At 34.2% G+C, this 13656-nt stretch overlaps 1 long non-coding RNA gene across 1 annotated transcript in view; it reads left to right on the top strand.

Annotated features, from left to right (window-relative positions):
- Positions 1–52: 52 nt before the first annotated feature.
- Positions 53–13656, top strand: part of LOC120612527 (uncharacterized) — a 193614-nt gene continuing 180010 nt past the window's right edge. Inside the window, exons 1-2 of the long non-coding RNA XR_005655468.1 lie at positions 53–960; positions 5454–5566. This is a non-coding gene — a long non-coding RNA (uncharacterized LOC120612527). The remainder of the gene's footprint in view (positions 961–5453; positions 5567–13656) is intronic.

The following is a 13656-nucleotide window of genomic DNA, read 5'->3' on the forward strand; positions in this document are numbered from 1 at the left end:
GACTGCCAGCTCACTTTAAAAGCAGCTTTGTGGAAAAACAACGCCAGTGCGCATGCGCACGCCGCGGCTGCTGCCCGCCCTCCCTGCGCGCCCCTCCCGCACTGGGCTCGCTCCCTCCTTCGCTCGCTCGCGGGTACAGTAGGTGTACAGCTTGGGGAAGAGGACACGGGCTGCTGGGAGGCTAAACCTGACTTCTCTTCATTGTGGGCTCTTATTGGTAGGCAGGCTACCGTAAACCCTCTATGTGCTGTCTAGAGTCCCTTACCGAGCACACTCTATTTAAAGATAATGGCAGAAGAGGGCACTGGGGGACAAGGGTTCGGTGGCGAGTTGTTTGCAAAGCCAAGTAAGGATAAACTGCTGAGTGACCAGCCTGAAGCGTGCGTTACAGGCATTGCAGCGTTTTGACCACTGCCTGACTGGAAGGAGGAAAAAGTGATATGTGAACAGAGATGGTGGGGGAAGGGGAGAAACCGGTTGGGCAAGCGTGGTTGCTTAGCATAAGCTAACGAATTTCAAAAAAAAAAAAGTAATAAAACCAGACAAGAAATAATGTTCTTAGACAAGAGCATTTTTGGCTTTTTTTCCTTTTTTTCTTCTTTTTTTTAAAACCCGTGCTTTGCAGGCAGGATGGAAATGAACTCAGTTGAGGCCAAAAAAATCTTAAAGGAGAGTACTATAAAGAACATGAAAGAGAAGCACGTATAATTTATTAAGTAGGGTTTGCTTTCTCAACTGCATTCTCTTCCGTCTCTTAATTAAATAGCGATGAAAAACAACCAAGTTGTTTGCATGATGACACCAGGGGGAAGAAAGGCTTGACCACTTCCTCGAAGGAAGAAAAGTCCTTTTTTAAGACACCGCCTACAGCTGGATTTGTAGAGTATGACCTGGTTACAACTCTTATGTCCAGAGGATTAACAATAGAGTTCGGCCTAAAAAAGTACCACCTTATAAAAGGTAGCGTGACATAGTGTTTGAGCTAACAATGTTTACAAGATCGGAAAATCTTTGTTAGAAATTAGTGAAACACATTAAGAGGGATTTAAAAGGCATGATTTGGTATATAAGTAGGGCTTAATTCTGTAAAGCTATAATTTTAATTTTCAGCCTTGGACTGTTAACACAATAATTCTCATAATACATCTTAAAGACAGGTACATTTATCTCTGCTATGTAACAAATGGGAAAGCTTTCATAAAATCACAGCGATTCAAACCATAACAGCATAAAACTTGTCTAGATTTTTGTAATCAACAGAATTGCTTATAAAAGAAATATAGAAAGGAAAACTATGACTCGAGCTGTCTATACATAACCAAACACATTTTGGAAGATTTTTGGCTGTCCGTGTCTAAAATATTTTAGACTCTTGCGCAGTATATTTGGATAGGTTGACACTATGAGTCACAATAAACTAAACTCATTGGGCTTGCTGTTTTCTTATTTATTTGGAAGAAACGAAATTTTGTTTCAATTTAGTTGACGAGGCAATATCTTCAACATTACATGAGGGTATAAATATGCAAACTATTTGGACAGTTTGTGGGCCGGCTATTTATCTCTGAAATAATTTAGATGATTAAAACTGAATTTGTGTGTTTTGGTGGGGAAAACAGTCTCTTTTTTTCCCCTTGTTTGACACCTGGTGGAAATTCTAGTTCAAGTACTTCGGTTCTTGTACTAGCTTTGATAACAGATACTACTTGGGGTTTTTCGCCACCTAGTGGTAAAAGTGGTGAATTTGATAAAACGTCAGCTCATTAAGGTCAAATGATACTTAGCATTCAAATAACCTTGGTCAAGGAACAAATTAAAAAGTGTAGTACACAATAAGACCTTCATTACTAAATTTGTTTTAAATTATTGAGGGTTAGTGAACAATGGCTGAATTTTTCATAATATTTAAAATTTCTCCAGTTGAAATATAACATTTCTGAAAAAATAAGAATCAGTTGTTTAAATAAACAAGACTTGCATTTAACCAAAAAGAATCCTAAAAGATATACTTATAGTTTGGAAAATTGTTCTAGCACATTCAATGTTTTACTACTGTCACTATATTACATTCTTTCTATTTGAAGCTTTTAGGATATAATAAATCATTCTGTTATTTATTTTGTTATTTCTCCTTATTTTCTTTTTACTGTATCTTCCTAAACACTTCTTTTTAACTAACAAGTTGACAAGAATGTCTTATCCTCTATCATTTTTACTTCAGATCCTACTCACCTACCCTAATTATCACTTTTCTTCTCTTTGGATTTGTTCACACAACAATTTCTTAAGTGTCTAGACTTGAGTTTACTTCATTTTGTTTTCCTCCTATTTATTCAAATTATGAAAACACCAGAAATAAACAACTCAGGTGCCTCTAAATCATTTTATGTTTTTATTTCTAAAAGAAAAAAACAAACACAGGTAACTAAGTTTTGTTTCTCTTGTGACTTTTGTAATTTCCCCTTTAAAGATTCCTTGTCTAAATAGCTACCCATTAGACAGCTTGAAATACTGTACTGTAGCCATTCATTATCTTGGGCTTCTGGACTTGCTTCATTGGATCCTTATGGTATTTTGCATTCCGTTTAAGCTATTCATCTTTACCACTAAGTCTCTTTCTTACTGCACCCCAGCCTACATCTCATATGCCACCTCCTCCTACTCATCTGCTAACTCTCTATACTACTGTCAAGTACATCTTCTGTCCCCTTTGTTAGCTTGTCTCACTGTTGCCAATGTGCAGTTACATGCTGCTTTTTGTGCCCAGAACAACATCCCACTCCTGTGTTATCTCCTTTCCCTTCTTTTAACCCCTCTACCCTATTTAGTTGGCACAACTGAATAAAATTCCAACTAGACAGAATGACTAACTCCTCCTCCCCTTTCTATAGCTTCTTAAGAGCTTAAATAAGACTCTCTTTTTATGGTATTTTTTTTTCTTAGATTTTTAATTCAATTGCTGTTCCACCTTAGTATGTAAAGGTTTAAACTCAATCTCAAAAACTTTGTTAAAAGCTGACAAATGGTAATTGCTATCAAGTTATATTGAGGCAATAATATGTCAAAATAAGTCTGGAGGTTTTCACCTGTTATAACAAAATGTCCAATATTTTTATATAAAAAAAGTAAGCCATCTCAACTGAAAGTTTTGGTGTGCGGTTGTAAGAAAAACCAAACCAGCAGTCAGAACCTTTTTTTTTTTTTTTAAATGTGAATTCCATGCTTAATTCTTATTTAACACCTGACAGGTGTGAATGCTGTAGAAGTAAGGGAGGTTTTCTGGTTAAATCTTAATTCTGTATTTCAAGAATTTGTAACTCTGACTTAACTCTTTAACATCTTGGGAATGCAACAAATTTGACTTTGGTGTGGACAAATGAGGGTAAGATTTGCTATAGTATTAACAAAATGAATAAGAATTTTTATATTTGATATATTTAATAGTTAATTATATTGTATGTTTGTTGCATTCTTCATACCGACTAGACATTTAAATGTGTTGTAAATTTTGCGAGAAAATTCAGTACTAAATTTGGTTTCTATTCTCCCTCATGAAGTAGTGTGTTATGTGTTATGTGAATGCCATTTAATCTTTTATTTTTGATTTTTTGATTTAAAATAAAATCACCCACAATTCTACTATCCACCTAGAGGTATACCACAGTTAACTTTTTGGTACATTTCCATCTAGATGTACAACTAAGAATGAAGGGCCTTGCTAGTTAAACTATGACAGTGCTTCTTATCAAGTAGAATTCTTTGACGACAGATTTGATTAGTGCCACTAATACTTAGGACCTGCTAAAAGAGATGAATGGGTAAAGTTTATTCATCCAGGATCAAGTGGCATTGGGCCTGCAAGAAGGATCAGAAATGCTAAATTTCTTTTCTGAACCATTTTATGACCTTTGACCGAGAACAATTTTATGTAACGAGGGAAAAACATCGTAATAACTAATATTTTCTTGATTGCTATTGAGTTTTAGTGGCAAAATATAATTAAAAGGAACCAATTCTCAATTTTTTATATTATATTTATATTTGGCTGACTGAAATTTGATTTTTTTCTTGAGAATGTTACCCTTCCAATCATGTACATTTTCTCCGTTGATGAAGAGAAAGTTATTATAAATGATTAAAAAAACCCTAAAGTTATTATTTACTGCTACTACCTTTTCAACACTTTAATTGGAAGCATTTTTAAGGATCTTCTCCCTAAGGTTAGTTTTATTTATTGCTGTTAATTTTTATGCTAATGTTATCATAACTTAAAAATTGTAAGAGAATTATTGCTTCTTACTCATCTGTGATCAGCTCAGTTTTCTTGTTACTGTTCTTCCTCCTGTTGGGGAATTTTTATTTGCTACCAGATTGAAGTAGTATTTATGATGAAGGAAGTGTTTGTTGTGGAAAATCTGTAAGGATAAGGGACGATTCAAGTTTAAAAGTTTGCTGAAGACTCATTGCCTCAAGAATTTTAAGTGTTTTAAGTGAATTTTTGTTTCAGGGTTAAGAAACAAGTCTGGTGAAAACTAAACCTTAAAATCACACTTTTAATTTATGACCTATAAATTCACATTTGGATAATCAGCAATTGGTTTTATAGTTGTTTGTGTAACATAAACATTTTTAGTTCATATATAAATTATTTCAATCAATACATTTTAGTGGAAACATGAGGCAACTGAAAATTTCTGCCCTAAATTGATATAACATTTTTGTAGTTATGTGTGAATTTCAAATTATTTTGTTGTCGGGACTCAAATAGAAATGAATTTAATGCTTTAATATTTTGGACTTTGAAACATATATGAAGAGTTTCATGGGCATGGAGGTACACGTGCACAAAGCAAAATATCCAATGTGAGGAACAAATTACATCAAATTAATATAGTCCATCTTGATCTTTAGAAAGTGGGAATAATGCTTTGGTAAAGCCAAAATAATTTTGTAAAAACAAAATTTGGAAGCTAGAGTTGATAGCATTTTACCTAATAATTCTGTTGTCCAAAGCATCTTTTACATTCTTAGAAATAAGGTACACTTTATTTCTACCAGTGGGCCACTTGAATAGGGAGAAGTCTTTTAACCAATTTTTCATTTATTATTATCATTATTTGCTGCTACTTGCATCTGTTTTGGCAAAACTTGGTGGAAGCCCTCAGAAAGGTGAATGTACAGGAAGAAGCTGAGCTGAACTCTTTTTCCTCCCATGAGTGTTTCTGCAAATCAAGACCTTTTAGAAAGGGTCACTCGGTAGCAAAGTGGCTAATGGGAGATTTCTGCAGGGAAAAGACTGGTTGTAAAATATAATCATGATCCTAAAGAAGATAACATGAGAAAGAAGAAAAGCCATACTGTTTTATTGTTTCTAGCACTAGCCTTTCTCATCTTTACAAACCTCAATGATTTTGTATTCTAATCACATTGTGTTTTTCTGTCTGTTTCTGCAGTGATGCTCACTCCAAATGAAATGAAATGTTGGCCTCTGGCTCAGAAACCGTGGTGGCCAGTACTTGGAAGACAAAGTTGTTTAAGTGAACTGCTTAAAAATCACCAAACATAGGTAAGAAACACCCACCAGAGTTGCGTGAGGATGAAGGGCAAGAGATCCTCTGGTGGATCTGGGGTCAGAGGAAGATAAAGAGAGTTATGGTGGCTACATAGTCCAGAGACCCCTTGCTGGTCAGGCTCATATTGAAAGAGTGGACATGGTGCAGGCTTGTCTAGTAATGACAGGAAGTCAAGAAGACTTTTTGGGGTGGGGATTAGGAAGCCTGGCTAATAACAGAAAATGGGAGGAGGAGAAGGTCAGGGTTGGTGGGATCAAGCAGTTTTTTTTTCTTTTTTAGGTGTGTAGGTCATGTATATCTTAGCCAAGAAGTCTGGAAACCACCAGGTTGTACACTGAGTGGGATGTGTGTCATGAGAGAAGTAGATTATCATTACAATATCCAGAATACTAGCATATTTTAATATGATTATTATGTAATAATCATAATTTTTTTTTTTACTGATTATCTTAGTTGGTCCTCTTACTGGCCCTATGTGGTAAATACTATTAGAGTATATTCATTTTGTAAGCAAGGAAACAAGCTTAGAATGACAAAGTAACTTGCCCAATCTCATACAGCTAGTAATAGGTGGTGCTAGCTAAACTTGTGCTCTTAATCACTAGGCCACACTGCAAGCAAGTCAGTGGGCTTATTTATCAATACTTCCTTCAAGAAAGCTTCTGTACCATCCTCTCCTCCCCTACTTTGGATTATGTGTACCGTTTCTGTGTTCACAGCACCTTTTAAAAACCTTATTCCCTAACAATCTTTTGTGTAGTTTGTACATTTATTGTCTCTTCCATAATACTCTAAGCTTCTCATGGTTTTATCTACATGATCTTGTCTACAGCTCAAGTGTTAATCATTTTTATATTTTCAGCACTCAGCATAGTGCTTGACACATAATACACATTCAATAAATGTTTATCAATATGATAAATTAATAATGGAATGTTATCCTTAAACAATTTTTTATTGTAAGATTGTGGAATCTTAAGGGAAGTTTTTCCAAATAACCACATGAAAACACTTGAGACTGAAGAATTAAAAATAAGATTTAAGTTCAGATCATCACTTTATAAAAGTATGCTGATTGCCACAGGGTCACCATCATAGTGCATTGTTTAATCCCAGTCAAAGTAATTAAGGGTTACTAGCCTATGCTAAAGTAGTTTCATGGTTGTAAAGTAATAATCATATTAAAAATTCACATATCCCTCTTCAGCATTTTTCTACTTGTATTACATTTGGTACATTATTTACAGCTGATGAACAAGGAGTCTTCCAGCCTGCTTTTGAGTGCTTAGGAAAAATGCAATTGTGTGCCATAGCAGAGAGCAAAATACCTGACTGTAAGCATTTGGGCAAGTTAAGTGAAAATTGCAATATTGTTTATCTATATTTTTAATATAGTTTCATAGCTGACATTTAATAAAGTATTCTGAACAGATTCGCAAGTAGGTGAGAGAAAAGTTTATTTCAAAGATCTTGATTATACAGTATTTTATTTGCTATGTATACAGATTATGTATAAGTGATGTCTCTCTTAGAAATTAAAATCACTAAAAATGTTTCTGAAGACAAATACTTATTCCTTCGTAGGTTTGGTAAATTCAGCAATCAGATATGTGAAACTCTGGTTACTAAAATATACATATTTTTTAAAAACGATTTTACAGATATTTTAAAAAAATGTTTTAAAATTTTAGAAACAATAAAATAGGTGGGAAATAATTCAATATTTGCTGTGGAGAAGCAAATTTTTATGGATTTATGGGTGAAAATGAAACATAACATTCTAGATACTTGCAAGATATTAGAAAGCATGAGCAATGGTGCATGCTATGGATTGAATTTATTTGTATAAATTTAACTCCTGAAGAAATGAATTAATTTTCCCTTAATAATTAACAGAAAAGATCTAGACATTTTTAGTGTATTATCTTACATTACTAAACAAAGGCAATCTATTATGAAATTGTACAAGTAACAAAGTTAAAACTTGATAGTGAAATAGAGAAAGAGTGTGATCAGTGAATAAAATGTACAGTCATGTAATTAAAAATTTTCACTTCCGGAAGCCAGAATTTTTGGCTTAAAATTTATAAAAGAAAATACCCACATATTTTCCTTCACAATTATGAAACTCAAAAGAGCTTTAAATATATTATATGCAGTGTCCAGTCTGTAAGACCCATTAATTAGTTGAATTATTATTTTTTAAAATAGGGCTTTTTTTCTCCAAAACAATGTTTAGTTATTAATAAACAACATTTAAATGATAGAAACCATTGTTTTCTACAAATTAATATATTTGGTTTTTATTGTTTTATAATACGTTTAAGTATATTTTCTTACAAATATACTATATTTGGTATATGTAGAATTTGCCGTGGAGGCTTATATGTGTTTACACACAAGGACAGGGGGGAAAGAAATATTGCCTGAGTAGTGCTAATAGTTTCTGGTATTATCTCATTTTCCAGAAGATAACTTTCTGTATGAACGTGTGTGTGTGTGTGTGTGTGTGTGTGTGTGTGTGTGTGCATGTGTATGTGTTTTAAAAGAAATACATAAAGTTAAAAAGAACTCTATTGTGGAGAGACTTGCTGTATTTGTGTTAAGAAGAAGCAATCTTTATCTCTACCTGTTTGATAAATATGGTACATAAAACAAAATGAAAAGATTAGATGTGAAAAGAAGACAATTTTAAGGAGCTCTAGAGGGAAAAATACATTTGACTATTTATATAATTCTTAAACCATAAAATGATGAAGATGATGGACTAAACTTTTTACATGCTTTTAAAAAATATTATTGTTATTTATGCCTTTAGCATCTGGTCTTCCTAGGTGGTCTCCCATCTAAGTACTAACCAGGTTTGACTCTGCTTAGCTTCTGAGATCAGACAGTGGGCTTGTTTAGGGTGGCATGGCCGTAGGCAATGTTGCATGCTTTACATCATTTGATCTTAACAATAATGCAATTATCCTCATTTTACAGATAGGGAAACTGAGGCTTTGAAAGGTCGAGTAACCTGCTCAGGGTCACACCCTAAATGGCAGAGTTTCCTTTACAGAATTTACAGGTTAAGAGGGAATATAAACAGTTACAATAGGGATATATATGCCATTGATATGTTACCAATAGGATTAGTATATACTAGGCAGCATCTTGCAAAGGTAGTAAATTCTGGTGCAGTGCTCAGGCTGAGCCTTCACAGAAGAGTTAAGATTGACTAGAGAAGAGAGAGAAATCGGGGGAGTGCTTAATGATCAATCTAGAGAAGTAAACAGAGGCCAGTTTATCAGATCTTTAAAGCTACTCAAAACATATAATTGATTATCCTAATTGGGACACTTGAGAATGAATGAGAGGCTAATAATAACCATGTTAGTACAACAGAAATAAACAGAAACCATCTTGGGCAAACCAAGAAGTATAGCAATGTAAGGAGTTTGGACTTTATTCTAGGAGCAATCAAGAACACTGAAGGATTGAGATGAGGAGGAGGAGGGGAAAGAGATGACAAAAATCTATTCAAGAATTTAGATGTGACATCTGCAGCAGGTTCAAATCTCTCAGCTATAAGACAAACTGGAAACTTCATGAAGGTTTTTGTCTATTATGCACAGAGAGCCAAAATCCATTACAGAAATTGTCTGGATGAGCTACCTGCTGGGTCCAATGAAACACTAGTAGACAAAGAAGTTGAAAAAGGGAAGACTCACATATTCTTTGGATGACTGGAAGAGTGTGACACCAGTATGGCATCAAGCCTTACTATGATTCCAAGGACTTTATCACTAAATAGAAATGATTTTTTTTTTTTGATGCGGTGAGGGAGGTTGAAATAAATTTGATCTTTAATTGGGGAATATGTAATGTATTATTCCATAATGATATATGATAATTGCTTTGGTAATCATTCTTTAAGTTCCTGCTCATTTATGGAACTTATGTAATTATCACCTATTATTATTGGATTTATTACTCTAAGGGAAATATTGTCAATAAAAATATCTGCTTAACCTAAAAAAGTTAACCTGGAGAGGTTAATTTAAGGACTGTGATTTTCACATGGAAATTTTTACTTAGGAGATTCTTGAAATTTCCCTTTCCCTAGAGCATCTAAAATGTTTTTATTTACAAAAAGCTACTGTACCCAGAATTTTCTAGGAAAACATCTTTTTGCTCTTGAACTCAATAGTAAGTAGGAAATCATACTGTATAGTATTCATGTGCATAGAACAGTTAATAAATTAATAATGACTTAATTAAAATACTAATAAATTAATATCTTCAGACCTATTAACTAAGTTTACTTAAAGTGATTTAATGAGCAGGTGTTAACTGGAAATAAACCTATATATTTTCTAAAACTATTGAATCACAAGAAAACAAACATCAAAATATTTTTCTGAACCAAATCATTTTATTTGGTTACAGTTCCTGCTTTTGGCATACATCTATTAATATCAGGTATAGAGAATTTGAAAGCTGTGCTGGGAAATTCAGTGGGTAGATTCTCTCAAAGTTAAATCCCATTTCTTTCCTCAGTGAATCTTTAACTTTTTTTTTTTTTCATCTTAGCAGTCGACAAAAACTCTGGCAGACTGGAATATAAAACATAGATTACATTTTATGTAGTTCGCACAGCTCATGTACAAACAGAAAAAGATTTCCTCATGACCTACCTTGATATCCTTATTCAAGGCCTATACCATTCAATTTGTCAGTGTGCCACTGCCACTACTGCACGTTTTTGGTCATAGTAAGGTACAGCTAACATAGCCATCCTGATAGGAAAGAGATCTGCAGGTTGCTGAAGAGAGGAGGTTACATCTAATTTACAAGTCAGAGATCAGAATCATATAATAGCTATATGTGGAACTGATTTTATTTCATGGTTTTTAAGCTTTTTTTTTCATTGAAGCAGTACCTACAATTGAAAGACAGGTATGTTGTAGCATTTAATGCCTTAAATTCTTTAGAGTCTGAAATGGAAAGGGGATGTTCTTAGGTGTTTAGATCCTAAATCTTAGGGATTTTGAAATGAAATGCTCTGTCATTCATTTATTGTGCCATAATTGAAATGCCCTGTGGATGTTATTTGGGATTATTGTGATTAATATTTGGAAAAGTTTATCATTTTCAAATATAAGATTCTTAAGGAAAAAAAAAACACTGAAGGGTTTTTAACGGCTATAACATGATGTTATTTGTATTTTAGAATAACTTAGACTGATGTGTGGAAAATAGGTTAGGAGAAATTTGAAGACTAAAATAGGCTGTTGCAGTAATACAGCAGAGTGATGATGGTGGCCAGAATTGTGTACTATCAGAGAAGTTAGAAATGGATAAGTTCAAGGGATATTTAGGTTGTAGAATCAATAGAAATTGGTACAGAGGGAGACATATTAACTGGATGTATGTTGTAGTGGAGGGAAGGGGAGTCAAGGATGACATTGGATTTCTGGCTTAGGCAACTTGATGAGTGAATGGCTCCACCATTCACTGAGATGAAACACATGAGGAAGGAGTAAGGATGATGATGAATTTATATTGGTTCAGTTTTATATCCATTAAAATTATTTTTGTTTTTTAAATATTTAATTAAATGTTTTTAAATATTTGAAATTTACAGAGAATTTACTGACAGAGTATGCAGACCTTTTTGTCTCAATACTGTCCTTTAGAGCAAAGGAATATAATTCAGAATCATCTGTTGCATTCAAATATCATATGTCTTTAGTATCCTTCAGTTGGGAGCAGCAATACAGTCTATTCTGGTCTTTAATGACCTTGACATTTTGAAAATTATAGACCAGTTATTTTATGGAATGTACCTTTGGGCCTTTTCCAACCAGGATTTTTGAAGAGAATTAAGTCCTAACATCCTAAAGCATTTATTATATGAAAAATTTACTTCTTTCAATACACCTAGAATAGTATTAATTATGTACAATTCTTCAGAGAGTTGAGAAATGATCACTGTGTTCTGTGGTTTAGTTGAAAAAGGCTGAATTATTAAATTTTGACAGGAACACCTGAAAGCGATGCTATTTTCTTCTCATTGAATATTATCAGATGACACGTGATTTTGATTTGTTCTATTACTGATGGCCACTTGATTAAAGATGTGTCTGTCAGGATTCTCAAATATTAAGATAGTTTTGTTTTCCTCCCTTGGTAATTAATAAATATTTTGTGGGGAAGTTCTTTGAGACTTCCCCATCAAACTTCCTCATCAAACTTTCAACTTATTTATTTATTTGTAATACTATTGATTGTTGTGGGCCTTAATTTATTACTATCATTATTTATCTTGATGTTCACATTGTCCCCAGACTAGCTACTGGAAGCACCTTCCATGGTGCTTATGTATTCTCTTGCCATGTCTCTATCACTTTTTGACTATGTTCTTTCTTTCTGGCCCAAAATATTAACAAGTTCATTTTTGTACGTTCCCTGCTCAATGATCAATTTAGAGAAGTAAACAGGCCAGTTTATTAGAATCTTATAGCTAATCAGAACATGTAATTGATTGTCCTAATTGGGACACTTGGGAGTGAATGGGAGGCTAATTAATAATCATGTTGGCACAACAGAAATAAACAGAAACTGTCCTGGGCAAATCAAGATGTATAGCAATGCCTTGGAATCAGCAATTTTTTTGTCCTGAGTCTTTTTAGTGGAGAATAACATTTAGAAGACAAGAACTGGGTATTAGGTTTGCTCTTTGCTTTTGAAGTGTAACGCTTCAAGCCTTTTTTAGTAGAGAGTGCTAGGATCTGCATGTATGTATGTATGTATGTATGTATGTATGTAAGTATATACATACACACATTTGCATATCTATTATCTGTCTGTCAATCATTCAAACCATGAGTTTATATTGATACCATCAGTTCTAATCTAGTACCTCAGGACTTGTTCTAATTTTCTCTCTTTCCATACGTGTATAACTTCCCTTCCTTGACAATGAGAAACCAGGCTCCCATTGGCCTTACTATATTTACTTTTTGGATCAATCTCAGTGCACGTAATCAGTCTCTTTTTTCCATTGCCATTCCCTCTCCTATCTAGATGTACTCTTCCCCAGAGTGGACCGTGCCACCCATATCAGACTATTCTTTTACATGAATGTACTCTCACCTTACTCAGGCTTGGCCTCTCCACACTGCACTGACCTTTGTGTGATGCTGTATCAGGTAGGCTCTGACTCTCATGTAGCTCTCACTTCCCCTCTGCCTCCCAACCTCCCGTGCCTCTTCTTCCACAAGCAGGGCAGGTATACAACTATTTCAATTTAATTGTTTATGAAAAGAGAAAGGTAGGGCAGAGGCTAAAAGGACACTAATTCAGGAAAGAATTGTTTTCGGTAAGGTGTCAATTTAGAAGGTGAGGTTAAAGATATGAAAGAGACAGGTAACTGGTAAAACCACTTCTCTGAGAAGGTAGAAAGGGATGGGATGTAGAACACAATTCTGAGGATTAGTTTTGAGTATGAAAAAGACCATGTTCCCATTTTAAGAGAAAGTGGGAGGGAAGAACGGTTTCGATACAGATCGGTTAAAGAGTTTCCTGGCGAAAGTGGAATGGATTTTCATCTATGGGTTTTGCTTTCTCTGTGAAGACATATCTGAGAAGGAGTGATTTAGTTGGAGATTTGAAGAAAGTAGAGAGAGTTCAGAAATCAGTGTAGAGCATAAGAAGTGAAATGAGCAAGAAAACCAGAAAGATTTCTGAGTGATATGGAAGATCTAACTGAGAATAGAAACTGAAAATGAGTTGAGACACAGGCCTGAAAAGTTAGTGTTTTTTCAGCAGTCCCCAGTGCTGGGAGTATAGAAGGCATTTTTTTTATCAGGCAGATGGTTAAATAGAAATGGCACAAGTAAGTTGATGATATTGGCTAGAGGTTGAAATGAAGAAATGAATGTTGAATGTTGAAATGAACAGTTCTTTAAACTATTGGGAAAGTAAAGGAAGAGAGGAGGAATCTGAATGAGAGACAGTAGATGGATCTTGGCCTACCTCAAGGTCCTTGTGTGATTTGGTTCCCAATGGCCAGAAACCATCTCTGTCTAACCTAAGG

This window comes from Pteropus medius, unplaced genomic scaffold (genome assembly GCF_902729225.1).
Source record: "Pteropus medius unplaced genomic scaffold, Ma_sr-lr_union100, whole genome shotgun sequence".
Taxonomy (NCBI): domain Eukaryota; kingdom Metazoa; phylum Chordata; class Mammalia; order Chiroptera; family Pteropodidae; genus Pteropus; species Pteropus medius.